Below are 16,980 nucleotides of genomic sequence, written 5' to 3' on the forward strand. Positions count from 1 at the left end.
ATACATGCAAGCCATTCAAGTATAGGGATTTCATTAACGTAATCACGATCGGGTGATTACATAAATAACTCTAGTATTTACACAAAAAAATCACGTGATCACATTAATTGTTAACGTGACTTTGATTTTGACCTGCAAAAACCTAAAGAGCCGGTTAGCCCTCTGGGTTTTTTCATTTTCCCGGCGGGCCGCTGTGTATATGCAGTAGCCCGGCAGGGCCGTCGGGAAAATGAAAAATCATGGCGGGAGTAATTATATATAGTAAATAGTGTCCTAACCCCGGTCTTTTAGCTAGGAAAATCCTTAGGGAGTGTATCCGAGTGTCGGGTATTGTCATCTCCTTGTGAATTGACCTAAGGTTATAGAGTCATAGGCCCTTTTTTTGGGCCGAACGTGATTCTTAATTCGGTAACCACTTCTGAAAAATTTTAATTTGTTTACCGACATAAAGGTACAAAACCAAAAAAACTGAAAACTTGGAGAATCATTCTCATTGCGAAGAAGCCATTGGTCCAAATGAGGGCTGTAATTGGTTTTAGAAGATGAGCATATGTAAATGACGAGTCGATAGTCAAGGGTCGGATGTCCTCTACTAGTGTAACGGGCATATAAAGATCCTTGAAGCCTTGAATTTGAGTTGATTTACAATATAAGAGCTATAATCCTTGATTGGGTTAAAATAGATTTTAATATTGAAATGGTTGCGTAGGTGGGCTACAATCCTTCACTGTGTACAAGTAGTCCCCAATTGAGTGATTATATTGAAGATTTATTTGCGTTAGTTCATGCATTGGTTTATACAGAGAGTGCATTATGTATTAGGATAGATTATTGGTGCATGAAATGACCAATCATATATTTTATTGCTTTCGTTGATTTTTTTGTAGAAAATAAAAATAGATGTGTCTTATTGTTTGCAAATCAATTAAGTGGACATATAAATAATCATTATAATAATAATTGCATAGAGAGATTCATAGCATTGTTATAGTTATTATGCTATGTATAGACTGCATTGCAATGGGTGTGGTTGCTCACAATATAGGTGATCGATATGTGGAAACTCTGCGGATCCTGTAGTGACGCCAACTAACCTTGGAGCACAATCTGCACAAGGAGAGGAAATTCCAGGCATTGTTCCTTTTAAACGTCACAATGAAGATGGAATTTGTCAAATGCGTCAAAAATCATTACATCAAAGCTTTCGAGTGCAGTCTCTAGAAGAAGCACAAACAGCACTCGCCAAAGCAATATTCTTTATTGGAAGTGCTTTGGTCATGGTAGGCAGCAAATCATTGGAAGGCTGCTTGGAAGAAAATCGGTGATTTTGGTCCAAGATTTTCAGCTCCTTCTTATCACACGATAAGAAATGTTTTCTTGGAAAAATGTTACATCAAAGTCAAAGAGCGTGTTGGCAAAATAATACTTGGGAACATTTCGCTTTCAGGAAGTACGATTGTGAGTGATGGCTGGTCAAATGTTCAGAGAAGACCGCTGATCAATGTAATGTTGGTTTGTCCAAGGGGAGAAACGTTTATAAAGGCGATTGATAGTTTTGGTACAATTAAAAGTGGAAAATACATTTCTGAGGTCTTGATTAATGTAATTAAAGAAATTGGTGTTGAACATGTCATTCAAGTAGTCATGGACAACGCAAAGAATTGTAAAAATGCCAGTAAATTAATAAAGAAGTTCTTTCCACACATTTTTGCCAATGGTTGTGATACGCACAGCTTGAACTTGGTGCTGAAAGATTGGTACACTAGCGAAGAAACCACATGGTTCGCCAAAATAATTGATACAGCACGTCAGTTTGTGAAATTTATCTTGAAACGACAAAGAGTGCTCGATTTGTATAGGATGCGCATGTTAGTGATGCTGAAACTTCCTGCTGAAACTCGGTTCTGCACACACTTTTATACCTTGGAATCACTTCTCCGTAATAAATGTGCTGTGATTGACACATTCAATTGCGCAGCCTTTGATGAATGGCAGCTTGAGCAGAAAGAAATAGTGAAAGATAAAATTATATGTCTACATGGCAATGTAAACAAGGTTGCTTGGTGGAGGAGTGTAATGGATGCATACCATGCAATGATGCCCATTATATTCGCGATCTGCAATCTTGATCAAAGGGCACCAAACTTGGGCAAAGTGTGGATGACATGGTGGTCAATCCAACAGAGTCTTGAAAATCTTGAAGAGCTGAGAGAGTCTGTAGTAGAGAAGGAGTGGCGATTACGATTCTCTGGCAAACACAAAAAATTTTGGCTAAGTATTTTTATGCAAGGTGTAAGAGCGCTCATAGTCCACTCCATAGCGTGGCTTACATGCTCAATCACGTGGTCAACACGTTCTACTCCAACGTTCAGGACTGAATTGATTGCATCAAAGAAATTAGTGCATTTTGATTAAAAGAAGGTCCTTTTGCAAATGATTTTGTACAGGTAATGGAAAAGAGCAACATGCATGGAAGTGGTGGATGATGAATGGTGGAGAGCATTACTCTACAATGTGCAACAAATTCAAGTTCAGAGAGAAACTGGAGTATGTACAAGTATGTTCACATCACTATTCGCAACAGACTATTAGCAGACAGAGCAGAGAAATTAGTGTATATGTATTGCAACAAAAATATACTGAATCACATCGAAAGTGGTGACTACGAGGAGGAAATTCCAACCCGGTTGTATGATTGTCAAAATGAAGATGAACAAGATTTCAATGTTGGTGTATCTCAATGCACTGTAGACGAAATAGAAGAGAATTTGATAATAGATGTGGAGATTGAATTACAAGGAGAACCACAACACTCAGACTTAGAACCAGATAACAACTCAACTGATTCAATATAGCTTGAGAGTAGAATGAGTGGATGTCAAAAACCATTGTAAAAGACCTTGTATTCAAATGTGTTTTGAGTAATTACAATGCTTCATATTTGCGATAGTACATAGTTTGTCGCGATATTACATAGTTTTTCGATCTCAATTGTGTTGCTCTGAACTAGCATCTTGATCATCAAACAGATTTCTAATTGTGCTAGGGGTATGTGGGCGTACTTGCTTGAATTTATATTTGTTTTCCATGCCAAACATAATATATATTCCTTGTGGAATTTCTTGTGAACAGATTGCGTATCGACTACTGTTTTGCATCAAACGAATAAGACAAACTAAATGATAATAATGACCACATGTCAATGTATAGTACCCACTCCATCCATCAAAATTCTTGTAGAAAATTGGACATTGGGAAGATGAGGATGCATCTAAAGTAGAGGAGGGGACCAACTCTGGATGCAAGACAAGGTGGCTGATGTGTGTCCCTTGTACAGGTGTTGGATTCACTCGCTGTGCCAGGTTTTGAACGTCCTGACTTAAGCGGTGAATGCTTTTCTCCATCTGAACTTGTGAGGGTTGCGGTGTCTAGGTGGAAATAGAAAGACGTGTTATTTTTGTATCTTTATCTGCCAACTGTGTTGTGTAAATATCCTTCTCTCTCTTTAACTGTAGGTTGGCGCCTTCCACTATCAATGTCAGCTCATCGTGGGTGAAAGTGACACAACTCTCCCTTAAATCATGAGTGGCAACAATTGTCTTCTTTGACGAGAAGTCTACTAGTCGTTGTTGCACAAAGTGAACATATAACATTTTTGCAAAATATAGCACACAATCTGCATTGTGCAGGGGATGGCCATAAACCTCCAAATAGATCCTCTTAGTGTTATCCTTGATACCATCATGGTTGCACTTCAAAACCTTCCACCTTCCTTTCTTGATCTCTGCATCCTCACATGGCCATATTGTCTTGATCATGTCCTTTGTCACTTATTTATTGATCTCTTTCCATTGCATATGGTTTGGATTTTCCCACTTTGAGAGTCGGCGAGCAGTACGTGCGCTTGTTGTGCCGACATGCCTTGTGCCAGAGACTTCATGAGCTGAAATGCATTAACAACTGCTTGTTGTTGATTATCACGCAGTGATTGGGTGCCAATATCTTGTTCTTGATCGGCCATTGAGTCTCTTAGAGCTGCAGTCAACAGATAGATAAATATTCAATATCATTGGGAAATATATATTCTCACTCATTGGGACACTGTGTGGAATCCACTAAATCAAACCACAACAAATGCGACTAATTGAACCACAAGGCAAATTTGAAATACTGACAGTTAAATGACAAATTTGAAATGACTAAAGATAATTGACTCAATTAGGTGAACCACTTCAAACCAGATAATACACTTCAATAAAAAAGAGAATACACTAGACAAGACATGTATATCATAGAAATGTTTAAATCAGATAAAATGATGGTGCAAGTTGAACAAGTGGACGTTGGACAAGGCTAGGGTCTGTCTTTAAATGTTCTTTGAAAAATATCAACACGTCAGAAGCATTCCTTCTTTGTTCCCGCTCTTTTAACTTCATCCAACAATCTACTTTAATTCAAATAGCCCTCATAACATCTTCATCAGGGTGGTGAAAAACTTCTTCTGGAAAATAAAATGTTTTGGCTGCACTCCAAAAATATTCCAGCATGTCAAATAGGTAGCCCAATGCATAAATGTCGCTCGCTTTTGTGTATGCATCTGCGCACCGTGGATCGTATAGTTCGGGAGCAATCCACGGTTGCTTAGCCATCTCGACATTACCTTCTCTTTGTGCATTCAAAACTGCTTCGTCCGACTGTGCACTTGGAGACAGATAATTATTTGCTACGCGCTTAGCAGGTGTTCTCAAAATCATACCCCAATCAATGATGTTGATGCGAGGTTTATTGGTGCGAGTAAAGTCCAACATTACGTTGAATGGGTGCAGGTCACCGTGCACTATACCGGTCGAGTGGGCTACCGCAACGTCGTCGATTAAGGCATGACAAATTTCAGGCATCTTCTCGATCACTGCTTTGATCCGCACTGTGTCTATCTTGCTTACATGGTTCTTTGCTACATGCAATGACCTCCAACCGTGTTGTAGCTAGTGCATGTGTTGTCTGAACAATCCATGAGCGAATGGTAAGAGACACATCATGTCGCCCACGGTACCCCCATTGTAGTATGGGAATATTGTGATCCAAGGAGCTTCTGTAGTAAGCCCAATGCACCTTACAATGGAGGGGTGAAGCGTTTACATTCCTTGCTCTGTCTGAAAGCTGTCAAATTTTGCCTCACTCCCTCCCTTGTAAAATTTTTCCACATATGTAATGTGGTCTGGAACAAATGAGATGCCTTTGATGGTGTACAATGTGCACACACCGAAGGAGCCTGCTCCAATCCTCATACCTTCTACCAAGGCTTCATGAGGGATGCCGACAAGATGAGCGCACTTTGCATTCAAAGTAGTGTGCATGATTGTGCCGGTGCCGCTGGCATCGGATCGACCTCCCAAAGCTGCTTGCGCATCTTGGGCCATCTTCAATCTCTTGGGTAAGGCTGCTTGATCCTGCGCTTTCACACGCTTCATCTTTACCTTCTGTTCTTCCCACAATTTATCCCAGAGCTCTAATTTGACATGTTGCAAGCAGGTGGGATATCTTCTTTTAAGTCTCTGATGTTGAGCGCACGGCGGTGTGTGCAAGTGAAAGAGCACGCAAGGAAGTGCAGTGTGTGTGCAGAGAGGGGTGGCGAAAGTCAGCAAGAGAGGAAGCGCTACCAGAACGATGAGGGAGAGAGAGAGAGAGAGCTCACGTTTTTGGGGAAAACTCAATAATTGAGTTTTGGGTTTTTCCACTTTTATTATAAGTGACCTTAAAAAAATGTGTCCAGGTTCAATATGAACTTGGACAAAGAATAAAAATGTACAAAAAGGGGTTATTTAGGCCTTTAACCCAACAACCTCCCACTAAAAGGCATAAATGACTCCTTTAAGTTAACCAACTCCCACCAGCTGTATGCAATGCTCATGTTGATCCTTAGCAAGACTCTTGGTGAGAACATCTGCAGGGTTATCCTGTGTGTGAATCTTAGTCAAGGTGACTAGACCATCCTCCAATACCTGTCGTATGAAGTGGTATCGCACATCAATGTGCTTTGTCCGTGCATGAAACATGGCATTCTTGGCCAAATAGATAGCACTTTGGCTATCACATCCCAAGACAGAAGTACTAGTAGGCATACCAAGCTCTTTAACAAGTCTGCCCAACCATATGGCCTCTTTAGAAGCCTCAGTGGTGGCTGAAATATATTCAGCCTCAGTAGTACTCAATGCCACAATTTTTTGCAGTTGCGTGAATACCAAGAGACAACACCACTAGCAATAGCAAATACATAGCCACTAGTGGACTTCGTGGTATCCAAGTCACCTGCCATATCTGCATCACAATAGCCCTGCAACTTCAGGTCACTTTTGCCATAGCATATACACCTAGATTGTGTACCTGACAAGTATCTCAGAATGCATTTCACAGCTTTCCAATGTGCTTTTCCGGGATTGGACATGTATCTACTAAAAACTCCCACCGCATGGGAAATGTCAGGACGAGTGGCAACCATAGAATACATAAGAGAACCACAAGTTGATGCATAAGGGATTCCCTTCATAGCATTCATTGCCACGTCATCCTTTGGGCAATCGGCTTTGCTAAGTTTTGTGTTTGGAGGTAAAGGTACTCCAAGTGACTTAGCTTTAGCCATGTTAAACCTGTCACGTACTTTAGCAATGTACTTTTCTTGAGATAAGAAGAGCAATTTCAGCTTTCTATCCCTCTTGATTCTCATGCCCAAGATGTGCTCAGCATCACCTAAATCCTTCATTTCAAAAGCTGAATTCAGCTGGCGTTTAAGAGCATCAATGGTAGACTTATGCTTCCCAGCAATCAAAATATCATCTACATATAGCACAAGGATTATAGGACTTACATCATTATCCTTCTTTGTATACAAACAATGGTCTGAATGGTTGCGTTTAAAGCCTTGAGACAGCATAAAAGTATCAAACTTTTTGTACCACTCACGTGATGACTCCCTCAAACCATACAGTGCCCTTCTTAATTTGCATACAAGTTCCTTTCTATCAGAAACTACAAAACCCTAAGGTTGCTTCATGTAGATATCTTCATCAATGTCACCATGAAGAAAAGCTGTTTTTACATCCATTTAATTTAATTCTAAGTCAAGCACTGCAGCGAGAGCAAAAAGGACACGCAATGTCGTAAGCTTTACAACAGGAGAAAAGATCTCTTGAAAGTCAATCCCCTCTTTCTGTGCATACCCTTTGGCAACTAACCTTGCTTTATACTTGGGCTTTCCATCAACACATTTGACCTTGTAACCCATTTGTTAGGAAGAGCCTTTCTTCCTTTAGTCAAGCACTGCAGCGAGAGCAAAAAGGACACGCAATGTCGTAAGCTTTACAACTGGAGAAAAGATCTCTTGAAAGTCAATCCCCTCTTTGTGTGCATACCCTTTGGCAACTAACCTTGCTTTATACTTGGGCTTTCCATCAACACATTTGACCTTGTAAACCCATTTGTTAGGAAGAGCCTTTCTTCCTTTAGGCAATGGCACAAGATCCCAAGTATTGTTTGCATGCAAAGATTTGATTTCCTCTTGCATCGCAAGCTTCCACTTATTGCTTAACTCACATGATTTTGCCTCTTTATATGTAAGAGGCTCTCCCTCATCTGTCAACATAACATGATGCAAAGAGGGGTCAAAGCGCTGTTTCAACCTTCTGACACGAGTAGACCTGCATACCCAATGATCTACATTCTCAGACACAAGTTCTACATCAGGAGGCAACTCATTTTCAACATGCTCATGCTGTTGAAAATCATTTTCAGCCATGACAGGTGGCTGTCCATCCTCATTTGGAGCATCTAAATCATGTCCTACCTCTTCTGGCTCAAGGTTAACCGGTTGATTATCAAGTTCAGCTTGCGGTAATGCATCTTGAAGCTCTTTCTCAACATCAATAGGTAGCACAAGAGGCTGAAATTTGACCGATTTCTTGTTAATTTCAGAAGATGTGGCATTTTTCAACAATTTAGTCTCATTGAACACTACATCTCGGCTGCGTACTACCCTCTTAAACTGAGGCAACCATATCCTGTAGCCCATTTCACCATCTTCCTCATAACCTAGGAAGAGTCCTTGGATGGACTTGGCATTTAGCTTTGTCCTCAAGTCATTACGAACATGGACAAAAGCCTCGCAACCAAACACTCTCAAATGATCATAAGAGGCAGGTTTGCCAGACCAAACCTCCTATGGAATGTCATTTTTTAGCGTACTGTTAGGAGAGCGATTGCATACATGAACTGCAGTTTTCAAAGCCTCTCCCCAAAACCCATGAGGGAGATTAGCCATGGACAACATGCAACGCACTCTGTCACATAAAGTACGGTTATACCTCTCAGCCACACCATTAGAAGATTGATTATAAGGGGTTTTCAATCCCATATTCTTCGCAATAACATTGAAATTCAGCAGATGTGTACTCCCCCCCATTGTCAGATCTCAGACATTTAAGCTTACTACCCTTTTGCGTGGTCACAAAAGCATGAAACCTCTTAAATGCATTAAATGGCTCACTCTTATTCTTTAACAAATATGCCCAGCCTTTCCTAGTGCAATCATCAATGAATGTAACAAAGTATGATGCACCACCAAAAGACTTAACAGGCATTGAACATACATCGGAGTGAATTAAATCAAGAGCATTAGCTTTGCGCGAGACACCAGAATAATAAGAAGACTTCTTTTGTTTACAATACAAACAGTCATACAAAAATCTAACTCGGTGCCCTTTACATCAACCCTCTTCAGAGAGGAGAGCACATCAAGTCCCTTCTGGCTCATATGGCCAAGTCTTTTGTGCCACAACTCCAAATGAGAAGCAACTTTGGCCACTGCAAGAAACTTGCCAGGCAAAGCTTTGCCATGTAAATAGTACAATGTACCACTCTTGCATCCATTGACAATGAGCATTGATCCCTTAAGCAACTTCCATGAAGCCCCAACAAAAATGGTTGTATAACCTTATGCATCCATCTGGCAACCGACAATAGACTCTTCTTGATGCCTGATACATACCTTACATCTTTAAGCATAAACTCTTGGCCATTGTTTAATGCCAAGCGCACAGTGCCCATTCCTTCAATGTCACAAGCATGGTTATCCCCAAGGTAAACCTTGCGATACTTGCCTGCATGATAAGAAGCAAAACACTCCACAGATGGAGTCACATGAAATGAGGCACTTGAATCTACTATCCAAGACTGTGTAAGGCCATCATTTGCACTTAGCAATGCATCAATGACATCTCTAGGTGAGATAAGCATGTATTATGCATTTGATACAACAAAATATGAGGGGCATGACGCTGCAACCAAGATCTCTTCATTATCGGATAACTCTGTGATAACCGCACTAGAGGATACATTGACAGTCTCCAAATCCTTGGAGGAGGTACCTGTTGATTTTTCCCCTTTCTTATCCGCTGTCTTCTTCTTCTCCTGTGATTCCTTCTTTCTTTCCTTCTCTTTCTTGAAACACCTGCAATCTGGCTTCTTATGGCCTTTTCTACCACACTGGTAACAAGTCACATCCTTATCCCTAGACTTGCTTTTGCTCCTGTTTTGAGTCTTGGTAAGTGTATTTTGCTTCTGATTTCTGCCTCTCGCATTGTAAGCAGAATTGCCACCTTCCCCACCACTAGACTTGCGTCTAATTTTCTCATTTAAGATGGAGCCTCACACTCCATCATATGTGAGGTTGGGGCTATTACTCAAAGAAACCACAAGCGTTTCCCAAGAGTTTGGAAAAGTCATCAACAAAAATATGGCTTTCAACTTGTCATCAAAAGGTTGAAGCCCAACAGTATTCTGTAGCTGACTCATAACACTGGTGAAAGCACTTAAGTTCTCAGAAGCCGACTTGGCTTCGTCAAGCATCATGTTCACCAGTTTGCGCATCAAATGCACCTGATTCACAGGGGTGGCATTCTCATAAGTGGCCTTCAACTTATGCCAAATTGCATGTGCACTGTCCAAGACCTTTATGTCCACCAGAATGTCATCGGTCACAGCCATTTTGATATAGGCCTTTGCCCTTTTGTTGAGCTTGGCCCAATCCTCATCCGGTATATCCTCAGGCTTTACAGCCAAAAGGGCATCCTCACAATCCTTGAGGAACAAAATCCCCTGCATCCTGTCCTGCCATAGGTCGAAACTTGTACCGTCAAATCGCTTGATTTCCATCAAGCTCTTGGCATCAGACGACGAGGAAGTAGAGGCCATTTGCACGGATAAAAATGCAGCAGACAGTGTCTACACAAAATCTAAAATTTTCAGTGATCACAATGTACAGCACGTTGCATACAATGTGCTAAAAATTTCAGCAAATTAACAAGTATCCCCAATGCGTACTAGCATAAACCCACAAAAGGCGTACATAAACCTCAATTTGTGTACATAAAAACAGTCCAATTCTAAATTTTTTACAAATTTACTATTTTGGCGCATCAATTTGCATCCCTGTTTTGAGTGGGAAAAGCAAGGGGCATTCACGGGAATCGATTTAGAACACCTGCGTTTTGCTGTTTTGACCTGTAATTTTCTGGTTTTTACCTATTTTGACCTAATTTTAGCTTGTTTTGGAAACCCTAATCACCCTAGGTGACACCGGAAGCAAGGGGCTTCGCGATGAAAGCGGAAATTTGACGCGAGAGAATCCTTTCGCCTGCTGTCCAGCCACCTGCGCAAAGCTTATGAAACCCTAATCTGGCTCTGATACCAGTTGTTGAGCGCGCGACGATGTGTGCAAGTGAAAGAGCACGCGAGGAAGTGCAGTGAGTGTGCAGAGAGGGATGGCGAAAGCCAGCAGGAGAGGAAGCGCTAGCAGAACGATGAGGGAGAGAGAGAGAGCTCACATTTTTGAGGAAAACTCAATAATTGAGTTTTGGGTTTTCCCACTTTTATTATAAGTGACCTTTTAAAAATGTGTCCGGGTTCAATATGAACCTGGACAAAGTATAAAAATGTACAAAAAGGGGTTATTTAGGCCTTTAACCCAACATCTGCAACATAATTTCATATTGCCCAACATTGTCCTGACTTTGTGGTGGCGGTCAAATTCTTATATCCCAACTGGACGCAACAACTCGTATTGGCCTTCAAGTCGCAACATGTGCTCTGTGTTCTCCCATATAGCGCTAGTGATGTCTTTGATGTAGACATTGCTTTCACTAATCTGTTGTATGTGATCAGCTGCACATGATGAGATTTCCAAAATACATTCTTTACAAATGGCACGCATAATACATTTCTTTTGATCCGGCATCATATTTGCACTGGACAATACAAAAGCAGCATATCAAATACAAATTCATGGTTGCAAATGACACTAACACTCTCACACTATCTCAGGTAAACTCTTAACCACCACTTGAAGACTTTACCAAATGTGCAAGGAAATATTGATAAAAATTGAATATAATCTTCACTTAAAATTACAATCTGTTACACGTGTAAAAAGAAATTCAAACAAGTGGTTTATAAGAACTTAATTCAGATCAAACAATACATGTTAACGGTTTGGCACATTTCAGCCTATATTGAATTTCTAACTTATATTTTTCTGCGTGCGCACATACTAATTCAAACAAAGCACACACCGACTTAAAAACTTCAAAAAACATTTAAAACATTGGAAGTATACAAATTGAACTAGCAAATTGTGTTCACACACTTTTTTACATAGAATTTATGTAAATGTAGTAATAAAAAAGAGATGATAATTGATACTCTTTAAAAAGATACAAAACAATATCTAACATGAAAATTGCGTGCATTTTGTTTTTTTTACAGAGAATTTATGTAAATGAAGCATTAAAAATAGCGATAATGTTTGAGAGTCCTTTAAAAAGATTAAAAAAGAATATTAAACATGCAATTTGTGTGCAAATACTTTTTTACATGTAATTTATATAAATGGAACATTTAAAATAGCGATGATTGATGAATAAAGTATTCTATATAAATGGAACATTTAAAATAACGATGATTGATGAATAAAGTATTCTATATAAATGGAACATTTAAGATAGCAATGATTGATGAATAAAGTATTCTTTTGAATATGATTAGCTAGTATATAATTTCAAATGGACAGGTAAAAACAACAAAATCAAACAATTCATACATTTTGTATATGAAATACTCTTCACAGCCGCGTTACCGACCAAGTATTTCATATACTTAATACTTAAAAAATTAACTGCACATGCACATACAAATTATATGACGTTTGTATGGCCAGGTTAACAACATGAATGCCGCATTTATGCAAAAACATATGCTTCTAAAAAACGACACTCTATTAGCCGCGTTACCGACCGAGTGCCGCCTGAATCTAAGGGAAAACAATGGCCTACATACGAACATCATATAGCCGCGTTATCAACCGATGCCCATATGTTTTTTGGGAAAGGGGAAGGGAAGTTGACTTACCATAAAGATACTAGATTCGCCGCATTATCAATGTAGTACTCAGATAGTAAGCCAATACTTACCACAAGGACACCATCTTCCCCGCGTCACTAAGGTGATTCCCCCGTGATAAGCACTCTTCCGTAGAACAACTTACACACACACTCCCATTGTGTGGTAAGGTACCTTATTACTGCTGCACACTACGACAAAAAGCACGCTACCACACAACGAATACACACACACACAACACATACCCGGATCGTGTGGTCAGGTACTCTGCCGCGCACTGCAACGCAGAGCACGCTCCCACACGACCCCTTCTCTTCCTCTCTCCTCTCTCCTCTCGACGTACCTGCAAAGGTGGTCACAAGCTCTCTCTCTCTCTGTGTGTGTGTGTGTGTGTGTGTGTGTGTGTGAAGATGAAAGCAAGACGATAATAGCGGGTCCGATCGGACCGGCGTATATATAACGTTGACATCTCGCCGGGCTTTTCAGTATCCCCGACGGGCCCACAGGGAAAATGATAAACCCCGATGGGAATTTTGTGGGTTTGCAAGTCACCATTAACGGGGTTCTGTGTGATCATGTTTACCGTGATCATGTAAATGTGTCAATAAGACCTTGTGATCACACAAAAATTGACATAATTACGTAAATATTAAATCCCTGTTCAAGTGTTAAAAGTGTGCTTGCTGTCATTCGTGCACTTCCATTGAAGACTAATCTAAATGGTGCACTGTCATCTGTACAAAAGGTTGAGAGTGTTTTGGAAATGCCAACATTATATGATGGCTACATTGCTTATGAACTCCCACCACAAAAATAGTTGTCAGCCATGTATGGAATGGAGCAGAGATATGATGGCCATGCTTGGACAAAATATGTAACATGTAGTAGTGATTTGTTCAAGGGGATGGTTCCCTTTAGTCATTGTAGTGGCCATTTGTGATGTCCAAATGTGGATTCTCCTTATTTTCAGCATAGAAAGACATACAATGAGTTTCAATGGCGAGGGAGACTATCACGTGCTCCTAGTATGGGTATTTTGGATGCAGATAATGGTATCCTGTCTCCTTCGCCACGTGAGAAGGCGGCACCTTTACACAGATTCCAATTCTTATTTTTCTTTATCTTGTGTGGGAAAGGCTTCGAAAATAATCTACTTTAGGTTCCTTTTAAATCAATAATCCCGAGAAGAAGAGCAAAGGTCTCGCTAATGAGGACAATTGCGAAATAGACCATTTAGGTTCCTAGCCTTTCCAAGGTTCCTTTTTCCCAAACAATTTGAAGAGTTCCTTAATTAAATCACATCCTCCTCCCTTATCATGATCCCTCCATGGATCCTTTTTCCTTCCTCCTTTTCCCATTGGCATCAGGCCTACCGGCACTAGGCCGATTTCCAGACGCATCCGCGGGTCACATCCACCCAACCGGGACACACTCCCATTCAATCCCATTTCTAGGGCAATGAATGAACCCTGAGCTCAAACATAGACCAACGGTTATCAGTCCTAGCTGAAAAAGACCATCCCCCATTGTGTCCCACAGGTAAACACCTACGCCGGCCTTTTTCCAAACATGAAGACAAGTTCACACTTAGATCGCTATGTTATGCTAGGGCTATCCACGTCAATATTCTCGGCAAAGTTTCTAATCCTAGTTTAAATTTTAGATTAAGCTCCTTGAATTATAATCCCTTAATTCCTACTTTCTTTTAATTTTCTACTCAAACAAGACCTTAGACATCAATGAATCTCTTGGAATTTTTAAGGTTTTGTCTCGACGAAAGTTTCGAGTTAACCCCGACTTCGATGAATCCCGTTTTGGTCCCTTTTCATCATTGCCATCCATGGGGCATCTCCATGGAATCGTTGGGAGTTTTATGTTCAAGAAACACAGTCATGACATCCGTGAAGCTATCGCTATCCCCTTACTCCCCCATCGAATTTGCAAAACAACTTGAAATCAAACAAACTTGAAATGAACAATACATATGCTTTCTATAATGAGTTTTTTTTTTTTCTTTGGTGTGATCTATGCGTGGTACACACAAAACATTCAAAATTCACCAACTTACAACCTTGTGCAACTAATCAAAACTTCCTTTGAGTGCTTATGCAAGAGTAAAACTCTTCTATGCATGGTAGTGTAAAATAGCAAAGTTCCTAGAGTGGACTTGCTAGTGTATCATAAACTATGCATGTAATAGTGTATGAATGATTAACAAATTCTTCTTTAAGAAGGGATTTAGGTGTACCTTTACTACTGTTGAGAGGATTAATCAAGTGGCTTAACGAGGCTTAAGGTTTTGGAACTTTAATGTGTAGATAGTAGGGTCTTCTCCTTGCTTTGGAAGAGTAATGGCAAGTGTATTGACGTGGCAGGATCTTTTCCGCTTCCCTTTTCTTGAAAACCACCAATTTGGCTATGGGAATAGAAGAGATTAAGAAAATTCAAGCTATGGAAATCTTGTAGGTTAAGAGAGAGAAGGTGAAGAGCGTAATGGTAATTTGAATTATGGTTATAGCTTCTCTTGAGGAGAGAAAATGTATGGAGAAGGAGGATTAGCTATGGATTTCATAGCTCACTATCAAGCTTGCAACTTCAAAATGTGTAGAGAAATGAAGTGAAGTGAAGTGTAGCGAAGTGAAGTGAAACGAAGCGAAGCGTTTAATGAGTAGGGAATGCCTCATGTTAAGCTTAATTTGATAAGGCTCTTAACTTATCGTGATACTTTAATTTTCATATCTTGATATGCTTTCTTTCTTCTTAAAGCCTTTAACAAGCTACTTATGCAAGAAGCTACTTTTCCTACAAGTGGCTTATACAAGAAGCAACTTTTCTACAAGTGGCTTATGCAAGCAGATATTCTTCCTACAAGTGGCTTATTCAACAAGTTATTTTTCAACAAGTGGCTTATGCAAGAAGCTATTCTTCCTACAAGTGGCTTATTCAACAAGCTATTTTTCAACAAGTGGCTTCTTCAACAAGCTACTTTCAACAAGTTACTTTTTTCACCTTACCCTATTCTATCTTTGTTTTCTTATGCTTTTTTTTCTCTTTTTTTGAGATAAAACTAATATCCTATGCATTGGTTATATCCACGTTCCCATGGTGAAAACCGAAAGTGTCTCATGGATAGCTTTGCATTGATTATATCCATGTTCCCATGGTTAAAACCGACAGCATCTCGTGGGTAGCTAGGGTGCTTTACTTGATCGTATTCGGAAAGTCGACGGCTTAGATATTTCAACAAGAGTAAAGGCTAAGAGGAGGACCTTACAAACTCCCCAATAGAAAGAAAGAGTTGTCCTCGGCTCGAAATAAACAAGGAAGTTTGGAAATCTTGATTCGCACGTTACACTTTCAACTTCTGGGTAATGCTAGTTTAGACTTCGTTGGCTAGCTCGCCTATATATAGTGGAATATATTTTCATTTCTTATACTATTATTCCCTTTGTCTTCACTTTTATTTCCATCCCTTGTCAGGATTCCTTAGGTTTGTCTCTTTACTCATTATCTTACATTATGGATTGGTGGAAAGAGCTAGTTTTATCTGTAGCCATTCCTCACCTACAACTAAGTGAATCCGCGAGGAGAGATTTTGTGGAGTGATATGGGCGCCTGCTATTTCCTCACTTTGGAACTTCAATAGCTCAAACCAAATGGCGAACATTTCAAAGTATAACAAGGGTGACCCTTTGGGGTTGGGGAGCTCAAACATAGACCAACGGTTATTTGTCCTAGCCGAAAAAGACCATCCCCCATTGTATCCCACAGGTAAACAACTGCACTAGATTTTTTCCAAACATGAAGACAAGTTCACACTTAAATCGCTGTGTTATGCTAGTGCTATCCACGTCAATCTTCTCGGTAAAGTTTTTAATCCTAGTTTAAATTTTAGATTGAGCTCCTTGAGTTATAATCCCCTAATTCCTACTTCCTTTTAATTTTCTACTCAAACAAGACCTTAGAAATCAATGAATCTCTTGGAATTTTTAAGGTTTTGTCTCGACGAAAGTTTCGAGTTAACCCCCACTTCGATGAATCCCATTTTGGTCCCTTTTCATCGTTGCCATCCATGGGGCATCTCCATGGAAGCGTTGGGAGTTTTATGTTCAAGAAACACGGTCATGACATCCGTGAAGCTATCCCCTTACTTTCCCCTTTGAATTTGCAAAACAACTTGAAAGTAGACAAACTTGAAATGAACAATGCATATGCTTTCTATAATGAGTTTTTTTTTTTTTTTTTTGCTTTGGTGGGTGAAAGCATGAAATGGTGGTCAGTTTTAAGGGCTTTTCTAGGTGGTGTTTGAACTACTTCTCAAGTTTTATTTGTTCCCTTCAAATAATTTATCGGGGACGTGGAAAATTGCAAGAAATTGAAAATGCCGCCACTTCAAGAATGCCATCATTTTTTGAACATTGTTTACGAGTAGAAGGTGACTGTGACTTCTCTTGCATGCCATTCTACACAACAAGAAGCTACCCACGCGCTACTGCATCTTCATGCACCCTGCGCAAATAGAGCGAGGAAGAA

The sequence above is a fragment of the Adiantum capillus-veneris genome, chromosome 25, assembly GCF_014529385.1.
Source record: "Adiantum capillus-veneris isolate H3 chromosome 25, ASM1452938v2, whole genome shotgun sequence".
Classification (NCBI taxonomy): Eukaryota; Viridiplantae; Streptophyta; class Polypodiopsida; order Polypodiales; family Pteridaceae; genus Adiantum; species Adiantum capillus-veneris.